The sequence below is a fragment of the Diceros bicornis genome, unplaced genomic scaffold (assembly GCF_020826845.1).
Source record: "Diceros bicornis minor isolate mBicDic1 unplaced genomic scaffold, mDicBic1.mat.cur scaffold_869_ctg1, whole genome shotgun sequence".
In the NCBI taxonomy this organism is placed as follows: Eukaryota; Metazoa; Chordata; class Mammalia; order Perissodactyla; family Rhinocerotidae; genus Diceros; species Diceros bicornis.
The window spans coordinates 11,858-29,513 of NW_026691749.1; the positions used below are offsets into that span (position 1 = coordinate 11,858).

The 17,656-nt window shown below is 40.0% G+C and overlaps 1 pseudogene; it reads right to left on the minus strand.

Annotated features, from left to right (window-relative positions):
* Nucleotides 1–188: 188 nt before the first annotated feature.
* On the minus strand, nucleotides 189–17,078 carry LOC131403778 (large ribosomal subunit protein eL34-like; annotated as a pseudogene).
* Nucleotides 17,079–17,656: the final 578 nt, after the last annotated feature.

The window sequence follows — 17,656 nt, forward strand, 5'->3', positions numbered from 1 at the left end:
GCTTGGTAAGCCATGCTGTGGCGGCGTCCCATATAAAGTGGAGGAAGATAGGCACAGATGTTAGCCCAGGGCCGTCTTCCTCAGCAAAAAAAAAAAAAAAAAAGAGGAGAATTGGCGGATGTTAGCTCAGGGCTGATCTCCTCACAAAAAAAAAAAAAAAAAAAAAAAAAAAATCTCCATTTTTAAATCTAGCTTTCTGACTGTGCTTGTGCTGTCGACACTTTCTGTTCCTCCTTTAGAAAAGCATACTTGAACCTGTCATAGACACATTTAGCAACCATGGAGGCACCACAGGCCCAGATGATATGGTTTTTTGTTTTAGACAATCTCATAAGAACTTGAGGTCTCACGGCATGAAATCGTTGAAGCTGTCCTGGACACACGTGACATGTGGATTCTGGTGTTGTCCCTCCCTTCTTGGTATAAAGATAGACAATTCTAATACCCGGGGCTCAGGACAGCCTGGTATTGCTGGAGGCTGTATTGTAAGATAGCCTACAACAGTATGTCGAGTGCTGGACCAATTTGAATGCCTCTAGACACTATCCCCAGAAAAGGAAAAGAAAAAGAAACTTAATTGTATTTATAGAGATTAAAAAGAACTGTGTATTAAAAACATTAGCTCTAATCCTTTGTCATACATTTTGCTAATACCTTCCATTATTTTCATTTGCCTTTTAGTTTTATTTACTGTATTTTCTTTTTGCTTGGAAATGTTTTCCCTTTTTTGTAGGAAAATCTATCAGTCTTTCCTTTATGGTTTCTTTCTTTGCTATTATATATAGAAAACTTTTCTAGTTTAAGTAGGCAAATAATCATACATAATAACCACTTCTCTGTGGAATTGTCTGGAGTTGGAATAAAAAACCCTTGGCTTTCCAATGTGAAATCAGGGTGGTGGTGCACAGAATCCCTCCATTTCCACAGAATGGCACCAGATTAGCTTTGCAACAGCTCCAGGGTGATCTAAACCTCTCAGGGCCCTGGGGTGTCGAAGTTCTTGTCCCTGGAAGAGAAGATGGAACTATCAGTTCTGTTTCTTTTCCAGTTTCTATAGACTTGGCTCTCTGCAAAGCATCCATCATCACAAACACGACTTCAGTTCCTTGGGCTCAATAACTTTGGGCATTACCTAGCACCTAGACAATAAAGGAATATGTTTGCATTACTATGTGTATATTCATACAACTTTCCTCATTAAGCTTCAGAGGACTGAACAACAATTAAATACTTTCAAAACAGTCCTCTCCAGTACTTGCAAGTTATATAAGGAAGGAAAAGAAAAAAAAAACTCAACCAAATGTAATACTATATGTTAAAACATGGAATTTTCTATGCACGTGAGTGAGAATTGGTTAGGATGAAGAAATTTGCACCATAAAATGAGTTAACTGGTAATGAGTAATGAATTCTAGGTATTCATTGAATTCCAATGAATCCCAAGTAAAGGGCCCTGCTTCCAGTGCCTTGCAAGAAAATCTGGAGACATATAACCTTCCCTATGAGACGGTGGGAAACATATCACAGGCTCACTGTGAGACGCTGGTCTCCCAAATACACAAGCAGACCAACTTTGTTTTGGCTCTACATTGAGCACACTGGTTGTCTGGAGACAGTTATATCTTACAGAAGTAATAGTAAAGGTAGTGTTGTTCCCTGTGCTATATAATTATCAAAAGCAGCTTCAGAACTTGTTGGAGCCTCCCTCTGTCGTATTTGAAGAAATAAAGTTACAGCAGCAACATGAGGGTTGTGTGATGACAGGGTGCAATGGTAATTAGTTGCTAATTAGAATTTTCTGAAATACTAGGGCGATCATCAGAGGAAAACCCTACTCAACGTCACACGTAAGTTAAAAACGCCCCAGGGTAGCTATTAACTTCTGAATATAGTAGCAGGTATAAGCACTTCAGTTGAGGTTAATCAACAGTTCTATTACCTACTTAGCTTTTAGAGGTTACAACTTGATAATTTTTATGGAACTGCATCAGTCTAGGTTTATACCCAGGCTTATGAATTTATACATTTAAAAATATCTTTTATTGCAAGGCTGCTGCTAAAGAAAATTGGCTTTAATAAACATCCTTTTGATATTGGACTCAGTCCTCTTTCTTTTTCCCTTGAGATTTTTTTAGACTTTTCATCAGGGAGAGGTACTTAGGTAACTACCAACACGAAGACATAAACAGATCTCAAAGACAAAGTCACGTTGACCTCATATGGTCCTTTCCCTCATGGTGATCTGTGTCAGATCTTTTAAACAAGGAGTCAAAGGAAACTTGGCAAAATGATTCTTTTTAACCTCCAATTACAATTGAAAATCTCATTGGAACCACAAAAAAATTAGAGAAACAGTCCAGAACACAGCCAAATAATGTAGTCTAGACTTTAACTAGCTACAGAATGCTGTAATTACTGTAACTTGATTTAATATTTGTATTTAATAAGATACAATGCAGCTGCTATATATTCAGTCTATTTATTGATAAAAATAATACCCAATAGTTTCATCTATGGGGGAAAAGTTCATTTTCTTCACATTCAACACAGAAAATATTCAAACATATGACAGAATCACATATGATATTTTAACAGATTTGTTTATCTGATCTTGTATGTATTTACCTATTTTTGGTCACTTGTACATAAGAACATAAATATTGCCTTATTGTACCAACCACAGTGTATTAGTTATTTATTGCTGTTTAACAAATTGCCCCAAAACTTAGTGGCTTATAATGGTAAAAATGTATGATCTCTCAGTTTCTGTGGGTCAGGAATCTGGGGACAGCTTAGCTGGGTGCCTCTGGCTCCAGTTATTTCATGGGGCTGCAGTTGAGCTGTCAGCCAGGTCTGCAGTCTCATCTAAAGACTGGCGTGGGGGGGATCCACTTCCAAGCTCATACACCTGGTTATTATCAGTCTCAGAAAGTCCACTTCCAAGCTCATTTAGCTGGGCATCTCCATAGGACTGATTCACAGCATGGTAGCTGGCTGCCCCAGAGTGAACAATCCAAGAGAGAGCTAGAAAGAGGGCATCCAAGATGGAATCTGCAGTCTTTTTTTTTTTTTTTGGCCAAGGAAGATTCACCCTGAACTAATCTTCCTCTTTTTTCGCTTGAGGAAGATTGGCCCTGAGCTAACATCTGTGCCAATCTTCCTCTATCTTGTATGTGGGATGCTGCCACAGCATAGCTGACGAGTGGTGTAGGTCCATGCCTGGGATCCAAACCTGTGAACCCAGACCACCAAAGCGGAGCGCACTGAACTCAACCACTAGGCCATGGGGCTGGCCCCTGGAACGCCCAGTCTTTTATAACGGAATCTCAGAAGTGACGTTCCATGCTTCTGCCACATTCTTTTCTTTAGAAGGGAGTCACTAAATCCCCCACCTTGAAAGGGAGGGGATTATACAGGGGTGTGAATAGCAGGAGGCAGGAATGAGAGGGGGATTATCTTAGAGGCTCCTGCCACACCGTAATCAGTCTATGGTGACATAGAGAGGAAGCAGATAGTTCTCTCTTACTTCTTGTCTGCCGACCATCTACTTGGGAAATGACTTCCTCCTCATTCTCAGTCTGTGTGGTTCTGGGAGGCTGACTGCTCCCCCTCGCCCTGGCTCTTCGGGTTGGCAGCTGTGGTGTCCCCAGCCTGGCCAGTAATGATACTTCAACTTTCTGGCCACAGTGAGTGGTTCAGGGATGGGCCGTTCACTGTCCTTTTTCAGGAATTGACGGGGGTGCTGGGAAAAAAAGGGTCTCCTAAGGTCACAGGTGCTGTGCAACACAGAAAACTGGAATTTTTTCCACTTTCCATACCCATATGTAAGCCGCCTTTACTCCCTGTGAAAAAACTCTCAGAATGAAACCAACACAGAATAACAGAGAGCTGAGAGGTGGAGAGTGAGGGAGCTACACCAAGCTCTCGTGACATCTCCTGCCTCTCCACACCCAGCTATGCCTGAAGTCAGGCTTACCTTTTTTTCAGTTGGTTTTGAATTGGGTTTTTGTCCCTTGCAACAAAAAGTGGGTCTGATGTATAGAGATATTATGGATGCAGCCCCAAATATTCTAGCTTCCCTTAACAGAGCCAGCATATCAGTGCCTTTTAGGAATTATCTAAATATTTTGAGTATATTTACCTTTTGCAACCTTAGCTTAACTCTTAGAAAACTAAGCTCCATGTGTTTCCTGTTGTGTGAGCTACATCCTTTTATTCACCTTTAATTTACTTTTCTCAAGATTCAGGAATATCTTCTTGTTCCATTTAAGCTCTCTCACAGCAGGGAGAAACCCCTTCTCAATTATTTTCTCCCCAACTTGTAGCACAATATCTGGCCACATAGTAGATCCTCAATAACTGTGTAATGAATGAATGAGTAAAGAAACTTCTAAGTATACTTGAGATTATTTTTCCCTAAGTTCTATATTATATTTTTGCCCCTATAAAGTACAATTCAATATTTTCTGCCTTCTCACATAGCCTCATACTAACATCAATTTATTCCCATATCCTTGGGCTTTTCATTGTGCCTTCCCTCCTGCAAATAAGTCATAAAAATATTAAACAAGTGTTGTCATAGGGGAATGCCTGTGTTCACGATTCTTCCCAAGAAGTGCCTTTTTATCCTAAACCATTATTTCTTGTCTCTAAGCAACATCCCTGTGCATTGCACCAGTCTCCATCATACCAGGATAACTCCATTTTTAAAATGGCCTTTTGTGTGGAACTTTGTGAAAGGCTTTTTGGAAATCTAAGTAGACACCATTCATGGGCTTTTGTCCGTATTCATATGTGCCTCCCAAAAGAGCTTTCATAGATTGATGAGGCCTGATTTCCTCTTATGGAAAACATATGCTCTCCTCCAGCTCCTTCATGGCCTCCCCCAATCCCTACTGGCATGCAATTGTTTTTCTGGGGAGAAGGGCTCAGCTCTTCTCTGTGGATCTGCTTTGATCAGATCCTTGTCAGGTATTGTAAATAATGTAGGGTTAAGACTGCCAAAGTCAAACTATCCTAAAGAGATGAATAACTATGGTTATCTTAGCATGTTGAGATCAGAAACGGAAATATAAACTCAAGTATGGTAAATATGGGCAGAAAAAAGGAAGGAAGGTTAGAAATATAGGAAGTTGGTGGTTGCCAATCAAAGCTTAGGAATGTCTTAGGTCCTTTAGGAATTTGACAATATTATCAATTTCTCTTTTCTTTAGACTCTGCCTTCTTTTGATTTCCTCAACTTTATGCTCTCATCCTACCTTGATAAATGTTCCTTCTCAGTCTTTCTCTGGATACACTTTTTGCCTCTTTAATGTGGTTGTTTTCCTGGTCCCATCCTTGGCTTTATTTTTGTTTCCCTCTATATCTTCTCCATTGTCAATTTCATATACTGCTACAGATTTAGGGAGTCTATTTATTCTATAGATGGATAGAATAAAAATGTAAATTTGGGGTGCATAATTGTTCTCGGAACTTCAGAGAAGTCTGTTCACCTGCCTATTGGACATTTCCATGTTGATATCCCATAAACACTCCCATCATGAGTCCAAAATCAAATGCATCACCTCTATATAATTTAAGGCCTTTTTCATTATATGTGACAAAAAAACATATTTCATGGACTCTAAGAAGAAGCTGAATAGGATGGGTACAACTAAGCTCAGAAGCAACTGGAACCAGGACGTGGAAAACTCCATGATTTCTCCCTCCATATTACATCTCTACTTTCCTCTATATGTCTGTTTCTTTCCTCCCATTGTTATAGACTAACTTCTTCTGCTTCTCAGTCTACCTGGTGGGAAACAATGAAGATTTCTGTGTTCCTGCTTCAGTCACACAGAGTGACACTGGCTTGATTCTCTCTGGGTCCTAAATTCACAGTCCCAAGGAAGAAAGTCATGGACCCAGCCATGGTCAAGGTGTCCACCTGTAAATCAATCAGCTTTGGCCTCAGGTACAGTGTTACAGTGTATGCAACTTGAAGTCCCATAGCTCACTGACAATCTGCTCATTTTGCTTTAAACTTTTGTTCTCTGTGTGTTTCATTTTCGATAGTTTCTATTGCTACACATTCACCTTTACTATTCTTTTCTTCTATTGTGTCTAATCTGCTGTTAATCCCATCCAGTATGTTTTTCACCATAGATATTGTATTTTTCATGTCCACAAGTTCAGTTTGTTTATTAATGTCTTCCATTTCTCTACTTAATATGCTCAGTCTTTCCTTTAGATTCTTAAAGAAATGGAATATAGTTATAATAACTGTTTAATGTCTTTATATACTAATTCTATCTTTGTCTAATTTAATGTCTGTGTCATTTCTGGGAATGTTTCTATTGACTGATTTTTCTCCTCATTATTCATTGTATTTTCCTGCTTGTTTGCACACCTTGTCATTTTTCACTGGATGCCAGACATTGTGAATTTTACCTTCTTAGGTGCTGGATATTTTTCTATTCCTATAAATATTTTCTTGAGCTTTATTCTGGGAAGCAGTTAAAAAAACTTAGACACAGTGTCATCTTTTTGAAGCTTCTTTTAAGCTTTGATAGGCAGGATGAGAGTGGCCTTTATTCTAGAGCTAATTTTGCCACACTACTGAAGCAAAGTTCTTTAAATACTCTATCTGATGCCCTGTGAATTATCAGGTTTTTCATTCAAGGACTATTCCCTCTGCTCCTATCCAATGGTTCTTTCTTGAGCCTCGGGTAGCTCCCCCACCCTCAGGTGATCAGTACTCCCCTGAAGACTCTGGGAGCCTCTGCGGGTCTCTGGAGCTCTCTCCCTGTGCAGCGCTCCCCTCCCTGCTTCTCTTCCTGAGAACTGAAGATGCCATGGCCTCCCCGGACACTCAGGCTCCACATGGGCTCCCACTCTCTAAGCTGCACCCTGGAGACTCTCTCCAGGCAGTGAGCTAGGATGACCACAGGGCTCCCCTCATTGGTTTCCCCTCTCTCAGGGGTCACTGTCCTCACTGCCTGGTGTGCAGGGTCTGAAAACAAGAGTTTTCTACATTGTGCCTGTTTTTTAAGTTGTTTCTGATGGGAGGGTAAACCCAGTCCATGTTATTCCATCTTGGCCAGAAGTGGAAGTACAATTCAATCTTTTGGAACTACTTGCCATTTTCTTGTGTGTGTGTGTGTGTGAGGAAGATTAGCCCTGAGGTAACATCCGATGCTAATCTTCCTCTTTTTTTGCTGAGGAAGATTGGCCCTGGGCTAACATCGGTGCCCATCTTCCTCTACTTTATATGGGACACCGGCACAACATGGCTTTACAAGCAGTGCATTGGTGCGTGCCTGAGATCCTAACCTTGAACCCCGCACCACCGAAATGGAGTGTGCTCACTTAACCACTATGCCACCGGCCAGCCCCTATTTGCAGTTTTTTAAAACTCTGGGCTCTTGCATGTCTCTGTGCTTTTATGTCAGTTTGAAACTTCCTTTCCACCCTGTCTGTCTGGCAAGGCTCGGTTCCAGCATCATCTCCTCCCAAACCTTCCCAGCACCCCCATGCCCCCAGCATCCCTCCTCTGTGCTCCATGGCATCATACACACACCATACGGGCTGGTGCCCCTCACTGAACTCCAAGCCCTGTGTGCACAGATCATAGCTTATTCATCTGTCTAGCTTCAAACTTAGCACAGATGAAACACAGCGGGTACTCAACATATGCTTGGTGAAACAAATGGAAACATTGCACATAATCACACTGCAACAGAGAACAATCTTCACTGTTGATTTCAGAGTATTTTCCGAGCTATTAACCTGCAAACACTGGCTGTAACTTAAACACTTCTATATTCTGAAGTTCTGATATTGCATTTCTTTGAATCAAGTATGTCATTAGCAGAATTCTCAGCCATTAGATGTGGTGGTTTACTTAGAAGTGTGTCTGTCTGTAGCCTTCCTTTGAGGACGGTGGCAGACTGTTTGGCACATGTTTGTGCATTTGGTTTGGTTGCTTATGTTGAGCATGAAATCTTTTCAGTGTGTCACAGATTTTGAAAAAGGGCTTGTGTCTTTACAGCTCACGCTGAGCAGAATGTAACTGTAATCTGCCAAGGAAACAATCTCATCTCTTCCTCCTCATGTAGTGACACCCATCCCCGACTCAGGACAAAGTCACACTGCCGTCTCCAGCGTGCGTTATATCCTGTGTAAGCTCAATGGCCCGCTCAGTGGAAACATGCTCAACTTTGACAGGAGCTGTGTCAAGAGTTAGACCTCTGCGATTCCATCCCGGGTCCTTCATGGACTGCACATGTTCTCTTTGGTGGGGCCAAAATGTGCCCCACCCCCTCCAGATCTCCAGAACACTTTGTGTAGTTTGAGCTTAAACCTACCTGAGGACTCAGTGCTTTCTTTTTGACCTAAATAATTAACTTTATAAAAAACTGACATAAATAGGACACCTTAACTGGAAAAGAAACAAAATATATGTGTGTATGAGCAAGTAAATAATAAAAATCTCCTACCATCACACCACTGAGAGTGTATTATATATATGCCACATATTATACACGAAGCATGTGATACGTATCTTACATTGTACCTGCTATTTTGTAAATTGTAATCTGCTTTTCTCCCCTCATATTTTTCCAAGTTAGTATCTTTTCTAAATCCCCAAAGTAGGAAAATTTAAAATAAAATCTTTTACAAACTTTACTTTTTGTTATATTCTCCCTCTTTTTCTCTCTGGAGTATCTGCATTTTAATACAAAACTCTTGAAGACATAATGCCTACCCAAAGGAATTATTCTCAAGTGCTGCAACTTCAGGCATAACGGGGATAAATATTTTGAGTGCTTTTGTGTTGCTATATTCATTTCATTCCTGCATAAGGTTAGCTCTGCCAGATTATGCATAACACTAACAGTGTCACTAAACAGGAAGAGTAGGACTAGAAGAGACCATTTTAAAAATTCCAAATGTCATTTTCACTATGTCCTAAGAGACAGCGACTTTTAGTAAGAGCAATGATATCTGTGAAACTTACTCCCTAAAGGACAGGAGAAAAGAAAAATCAGTGGTTTGACATCGCCAACACTTTCCATCAATTTACTCAAGCCAACAATGACCAGTTTCATTAATTCCATTTATTTTCATTTAATTTACTTTTATATTTCTATCTTGAGTTGAGAAAGTCAATAGCCAATTTCCTTTCTTCTTTTTGGGGGAAAATATCATACTGTGAAATAGTCTAATCTAGGCTGATACAAAACTTAATGTTCAGGTCCCTTTAGAAGGATATACTAAGATTCATGATGGCGAGAATGGTGTCTACCTCTAGTGTCTAGCATGGTGCCTGGCAAAGAAGAAGTGCTCAATACACATTTATAGAATCTTATCAAGTGACAATTGTTTGGAAGTGATCAATTATAACTGAATGATAAAGAATAAACATTTGCATTTGATAACAAAGTACCATCTAAAAATTAATTTCTTTTTGTATCCCTATGTTTTAGAATGTCATTGATACACACACACACACACATACACACACATCAGGGTTTCTCAACCTTGATACTATTAACATTCTTTGCTGTGGGGGACTGTCGTGTACACTGTGCACTGTAGGAGGTTTAGCAGCATCTCTGGCCTCAACCCACTAAATGCCAGTAGCACCTCACACTCCTCCAAGTTGTGACAATTAAAAATGTCTCCAGACACTGCCTGGTATTCCCTGGGTGAGGGGACTGTCCCCAGTTGAGAACAACACACACAAAGTTAAGACTCTTAAGAAAGAATTACAGAGACTCTTACAAGAGATAGATCATTCAAAAGATAAATTATTAGTAACACATCAATTCAAAGGAGAGACTAACTTAAGAAGTAGGACTATGTGCCTCAATTTCCAGAAAAATGGTTAGTTATCTTGACAATATTAACTGAGTTCTGGAAAAAAAAAATGATACCATGTAAAAAAAACACTCTCTTTGAAGTAGTTCTGCATTAATTTTACACATACAGTTATTTATGTACTTGAACTTTAAGAAAAATATCATCTGATGTCAAATTGGCACAAATATCCTAGTGATTCAAAGAGATTACATGTAAATTCCTTCAAATTAAGATTCTATAATAAATAATGACATTCTTATTTTCTTCACCATGTAAAGTTCATTCTCAATGATACATGCGTGGATTATTCTGGTTATGCCAATGACTAGTTGTATGATCTTGGGCAAGTTGTTTACCCACTCAGGGCCTCAGTTTCTTCACCTCAGAATGGAGATAATACTAATATATACTCCTCAATGTGTTGTCAGACTTGAAAGAGTAACTACAAGTGAAGTGCTTAGAGCAGTGACTGAACACCCAATGGATGTCAACAGTTATTAACATCTGCCAATTTGCAACCAGTGTTTCACACCATCTGACCCATCCTCTTCCTTCCCTGCCACACATCGTGTTTGGCTAATCCATTCCACTGACCTATACTAAGCAAAGTAAACTAACTTCAGCATTAGCTTAAATAAAATATAATTGGGTATTCACAGCTGCTTCACTATTCTATTTATACTATTATTCCTTCTGTTAATATGAGTGGAAAGCGAAGAATTCATGAGAAAAGAACAGTGGATTTCATAAGTTCTCATTTTTTTTCTCCCCAAGTTAAAAATCAATTTTAAATTCATATTCTCAGGTAATGATTTTTTTCTGTGTGAATCAAAACAATAGTAGGAACAACAATAACAAGTATTTACGCTCTGTCAGGTACTTTTCTAAGCATATAATTTAATCCTCAACCCTATAAGGTAGGTAATTTTGTTCTTCCCTTTTTATAGATGAGGAAGCTGTGGCAGGAGAGATTACATGACCTGCTCAAGGACATTCGGCTAGTAAGTGGTAGAGCTTGGATAAAAGCCCAGGAAGTCTGACTACGGAGTTTGTGCTCACAGTCTAAATTACTGTAAAACAGCAGCAGCAACAACAACACAGACATAGGACTATATGCTTTGTCCTGTCCCCTTGGATTTTTCTTAGTGTATCTTTAGTATTAAGACAATGACTTCTCATGACCACTGTGAAGCTGAATGACAATATCCCAATTCAATCACTTATTTGCAATTCAAATGGTTAAATAAATTTTCAGTTGCGGCAAAGTCAGAAAAATCAGTTCTCGGTTCAAAGGAGTATAGTGTATTACATTTAAAAATAGAGCTTTAGAGGGTGGGACATCAGCAAGATATCAGAATAGGAAGACCTAGGCCCTTGTTGCCCTATAGAGACAGCAACTTAACAACATACAGACCAAATTGCCATTGTCAGACTTCCACAAACCAGTTAAGAGGCTGCAGCACCCAGGCTAATACAAAGCCAAGAGAGCCACATTGAAGCAGGTAGAAAACCTTGTTGCATTTTGCCTGCCCTAGCTTTTCCCCCCATTCCCCATAGCATGGCACAGTTGGGAGAAAACTCCCAATGCCCAGCTTCTCCTGTAGGAAGAAAAGAGAAGAGTGGAACATAGGCCCAAAGTTTTTGTGGGGCTCCTTGAGGGAATATTCTGTCTCACTTGACTAAGAGTGTTGATGAGAACTGGTGGCATAGTTGCTTGCCAGGTTGGGGGCCACTGAGAACAAAGCAAAGCGTCAAGATGCTGCAGCATCAGGAAGACTGCAGTATCTCAGACACCAGGGAAAGAGAGAAGACAGGCCCATGAGAAGAAACAGGGGCAAGCCTATTTGACTGGGAAATCACACGCACAAGCCCAGAGAAGACACGTCCCAGAGAAATTCTGAGAGGTCCCAGAATCTCTAGTGGGCTGACTGGTGAAAGTCTTCCCCTACATGAAGCCAGTCTATAAAGACTAGAAGTGGTGGCTGTTTTTCAAATGGCAATGTCTCAACAAAAGATCACAAGGCATACAAAGAAACAGGGAAACGTGGCCCAATCAAGAGACCAAAACAAATTTCCAGAAATTGACCCTAAAGAAACAGAGAACAAGGGATTACCTGACAAGGAATTCAAAATAACCATCTTAAAAATGATGAACAAGGTAAAAGAGAAGACAGACAACTAAGAAAATCAGGAAAATGATACATGAATAAAGTGAAAAATATCAAAAAGGAGATAAAAACTATAAAAAAGAACCAAACAGAAATTCTGGAACTGAAGAATATAATAATTGAATTGAAAAATTCACTAGAAGAGTTCCACAGTAGACTTGACAAAGCAGAAGAAAGAATCAGTGAACTTGAAGATATTGAAATTATTGAGTCAGAAGAGTGAAAAAAAAAAGGGGGGCTTATGGGACACCATGAAGAAGATCAATACAGACATTATGGGAGACTCAGAAGGAGAAGACAGAGAAGGGGCAGAATTTATTTGATGAAATACTGGCCATTAACTTCCCAAATTTGAGGAAAGAAAGGAACATACAAATGAAAGAAGCTCAAACAACTTCAACTAGGAAAAACCCAGGGAAAGCCACACTGAGACACACTATAATGAAACTGGCAAAAGTCACAGATGAAAAGAGAATCTTGAAATTAGCAAGAGGAAAGTGACTTGTCACATGTAAGGCAGCTTCTTTAAAATCACCAGTGGATTTCTCAGCAGAAACCTTTAAAGCCAGAAGGGACTGGGAAGATATACTCAAAGTGCTGAAAGAAAAGAACTACCAACCAAGAATAAAATATTTAGCAAACCTGCCCTTCAAAACTGAAGGAGAAATTAAGGTGTTTCCAGATAAACAAAAGCTGAGGGAGTTCATCACCACTAAATTTGCTCTACAAGAAATGCTAAAGGGAGTCCTTTAAGTTGCAATGAAAGGACACTAGGCAGCAACATGAAACCATATGAAAATATAAAATTCCCTGGTAGAGATAAATATATGAACAGATATAGAATCCTATAGTATTGTACTGTTGGTGTGTAAACCACTTGTACTTCTTGTATAGAATGTAAAATACAAAAGCATAAAAAATAACTACAAATCTTTGTTAATGGAAACAAAGTATAAAAAGATGTAATTTGTGACATCCACAACATAAAATGGATGAGGATAGAGAGGTAAAGGAGTAGAGTTTTGCAACTAATTGAAGTTATCAGTTTAAAATAAGTTGTTATAACTTTAAGATGTTTTATACAATCCCTACGGTAACCACAAAGAAATTACCTAGAGAAGATACGTAAAATGAAATGAGGTACTTCTGGTTCCTGGTCTGACATCTAAGGAGCTTAGAAGTTGCCATTCTATCCTAACAAGTAAAGAGCTGAACAAAATGAAAAATCAACAACCCTTCTTAGGTCTATCAAAGAAGTGAGGTCACAGGGAAACCACTGGCCCCAAGTTTGGAGAAACAGACACATACAGCAAATCACAACTTACTAGAGTAGAAATCCACGAGCAAAATCTCACTGGGAACCAGTATGAAAACCTGAGCAGAAATTGACAATTTGCTGGAGGCTTAGTGAGGACAAGTATGAAAGTTAAAAACTCCAGGGGAACCCGGCCATAGAGGGGCTTTTGAGAATTTTATCTCCAGGGGCTCTGCCAGGTTCCCACAGTGAATACTGGAGGAAAAACCTCTCATGCTTCTGGCAGCGGGAGGGGAAAAGTATACATTTTGAAAAATGCCAGAGCATTCTGTTCTAAACTCTTTAACCAGAGACTAACCTGATGCTGTTTGATCCAAGCCTAACATACCTGGAGGAAGGGAAATATCCATTTTCAGCTAGTTCTAGTGTTCCATGTAGGGGAAGGAAGACACCCAACTCCAGCCCCCTTTAGCCACCCTGTTCTGCCTAAGGACGAGGAAAAAGTCCTCAGAAGCACTAGTAAACTTCACAGTCCAAGGGAGCAGGTGCTCCGCAGGACTGAGACCCTAGTCATGTTGCTATAGAACACCTCCCCTCTCCTCAACACCTTACCACCACAGAATTAATGGCCTATTTACAGCAGTTCCTTTTACCCAGTATATCACGTCCACCTTTAAACAAAACATTACAAGGCATGCTAAAAGGCAAAAAACAGTTTGAACAGAATGAACAAGCATCAGAATCAGAGTCAGATACAGCAGGAATGTTGGAATTTTCAAACCTGGAAATGACAAAAAAGACTATGATAAATATGCTGAAGGCTTTAATGGAAAAAGTAGACAAGCTGCAAGAACAGATAGATAATGTAAGCAGAAAGATGGAAATTCTAAAAAAAAAACAAAAAAACAAGTGCTAGAGTTCAAAAACTATAACAGAAATGAAGAATGCCTTGGATGGGCTCGTTAGTAAATTGGACAAAACTGAGGAAAGATTCTCCGAGCTTGAGCATATAACAATAGAAACTTCTAAAACTGAAAATAAAAGAAAAAAGTAATGAAAAAAAAAACAGAACATCCTAGAACTGTGGGACAACAAAAGGAGTAACATACACATATGGGAATATCATAAGGAGAAGAAAGAGAGAAAGAAACAGAAGCAATATCTGAAGCAATAATAATATTTGAAGCAATAATGACTGAGAATTTCCCCCAAATTAATGTCAGACACCAAAGCATAGATCCAGGAAGCTCAGGGAACACCATTTGGCAAAAGCTACACCGAGGCATATCATATTAAACTTCAGAAAATAAAAAATAAGAGAAAAAAATCTTGAAAGAAGCCAGAGGAAAAAAAAACCTTACATCTTGAGGAGCAAAGATAAGAATTATATCTTATTTCTCCTCAGAAATCAAGCAAGCAAGAAGAGAGTGGAGTGAAATATTTAAAGTGTTTAAAGAGAAAACCACACCAACCCAGAATTTTGTAATCTGTGAAATTATCCTTTAAAAGTGAAGGAAAAATAAAGACCTTCTCAGACGAACAAACATTGAGGCAATTTGTTACCAGTAGATCTGCCTTGTAAGAAATGTTAAAAGAAGTTTTTCAGTGAGAGGCAAAATGATATAGATCAGAAACTTGAATCTACATTTAAAAAAAGAAGAGCATCAGACAAGGAATATGTGAAAGTAAAATAAAAACTTTTATTTTTCTTATTCTTAATTCAACTAACAGAAGTTTGTTTAAAACAATAATAGCAACAATGCATTTGATTATGTATGCATAAACATTTATGTATGCTTATGTACAAATGAAACAAATGACAACAATGATACAAAAGACAGGAGGAAGGAATTAGGAATATTTGTTGTTATGAGGTATTTGTGCTACCTGTCTAACATTATAGTGTTATTTGAACACAGACTTAGATTAGTTCTAAATGTATAAAGCAAACACTACAGCACCACTAACGTGTTTAAAAAATATATATAATTGATATGCTAAGAAATAAGAGAAAATGGAATCTCAAAATGCTCAATTAAAACCACAAGTCAGAAAAAGTGTCAAATATGAAAACAGGAACAAAATACAAGGGCAACAAATAGAAAATGGTAACAAATATGACAGGTATTAATCCAACCATATCAATAATCATTGTAAATGTCAATGGTCAAAATACACTAATTAAAAGACAGAGATTGTCAGAGTGGATCAAAAAACAAGACCCAGCTATATGTTGTCTACAAGAAACCCACTTTAAATATAAAGACACATATAGATTAAAAGTAAAGGTATGGAGAAAGATATACCATGCTAACACTAATCAAAGGAAAGTAGGAGTAGCTATATTAGTTTCAGACAGTGTAGACTTCAGAGCAAGGAAATCTATCAGGGATAAAGGGGAACTTTATGTAATGATAAAGGGGTCCATACTCACGTGGACCGGATAGCCTAAATGGGTACATGCCTGACAACAAGGTGAGGCAAAACCTGATAGAACTGCAAAGAGAAATAGATGAGTCCAGTATCATAGTTGAAAACTTGAGCACACCTCTAACAGAAATGGACAGATCCAGCAGGCAGAAGGCAGTGAGGACACAGCTGGATCAACAGCAACATGGACAGCAACTGGACACAGTTGACATCTATGGACTAAGTCTTCCAATAACAACAGATTACACATTCTTCTCAACTCATCTAGGACACTGACCAGGATAGACACTATAAAACATACCCTGAAGAAATTTAAAAGAATAGAAATCATGCAATATTTGCTCTCCGACTGCAATGGAATTAAACTAAAAATCAATAAAAGAAAGATAGCCAGAAAATCCCAAAATACTTGGAGATTAAACAACAGAGTTCTTTTTTTTTTCTCTCCAACTACATTCTGCCCAGTGCCAAATCTGGCCTGCTACCTGTTTTTGTATGGCCCCAAGCTAAGAATGGTTTTTACAGTTTTAAATAGTTGGGAGAAAAAAGCAAAAGAGGAAGACTATTTCAGCATCCCTAAATAACGTTTTAGAGGAACACAGCTATGCTCCTTCATTTAAATATTCTCTATGGCTGCTGTTGGGCTACAGTGTCAGAGCTGGGTGGTAAAGACAGAGACCACATCACTCTCGAACCTAAAATATTTACTCTTTGGCCCTTTCCAGAAAGTTTGCTGACCTCTGTGACCCTCCCCCCCAAAAAAAACCCCACACATATAAATAACACAAGTCAAAGAAGAAATTTCAAGAAAAATTTTAAAATGTTTTGCATAAATAAAAATTAAAACGCAGCTTATCAAAATGTGTGGGATGCAGCCAAAGGTGGGCTAAGATGGACATCTGTAACATTGAATGCATGTATTAGACAACAGGAAAGATCTAAAATCAATAATCTAAGCTTCCATTTTAGGAAACTAGGAAAACAACAGCAAATAAATGAATGTCATGGCTAAGAGGCCTGACCAAGGTATGGGCCCTTCAGGCGGGCAGGCTCCAAGAGGCGCTCTGCAGCGACCCTGACCACGGGGTCCAGAGGGAGGATCTTGGCAGCCAGAGGGATGGAGGGGATGGCGGGACAGGTGGCTTTGAGAAGGCAAGATCCAGGTTCCCAGGCACCCAGGATTTCCATTTTAGGTAGTGACCTTACCTTTCACAGACCAGCCAGGGAGTTTCTACGTGGGCTTCCACTAGGCTGGTTAGCCCCACCTGGGTGCCAGCCTCAACGTGCGCAGCCAGGCCCGGGGGGCCGGGGCAGGGCGTGGAAAGTGGGCGTGGTGGAGAGAAGGGGCAAAGTGGCGGGAGGCGGGGCCCCTCGCTGCACATGCTGGGACCGCAACCGTTGTCTCTTAACCGCTCACAGCCGGCAGCCTGCAGGGCTGCAGGACTACAACTCCCAGGATGCTCTGGGCACGGGGCAGTGCCTAGCCCTGGGGGGAGGAGCAGGGCGGTGTGCGCTTGGCCGAGGGCCAAACCGCCGTTGGCTCAGGACTCAGGTCCTGCACCGCTCCACGTGGACTGAGTCCCGGAGGGATGTGACGGGGCAACGGGGACCAGGGAGTTAGGAGGGTGTGGCGGCTGCATGGGCAGCCTCGGGCCTGCAGCGTGCAACTGCTTTGTCCAAAATTGAAGCCGGGCTTGCGCCTCTTCCCCATCTACTCCCTCCTCTGCTTGATTCCTCCTCCCACCTGCGTGCCTGTGGGTCTTTCCACAGCCTCCTACCTAGTCCAGGGCCAGGTGCTTCTCTAAACTGCTTATGGGAACCGGTTTGACATCCCAGAAACTTGCCACTTTGCCTGTTGCCTTCTGCCATCTCCTGCCAAAGTGCCATCACTTCATCAGCCTCTGGGAGAAATTCGCTCCTGTGGCCCCTCTTGCAATCACAACTTAAGAGCTTTGCAGGG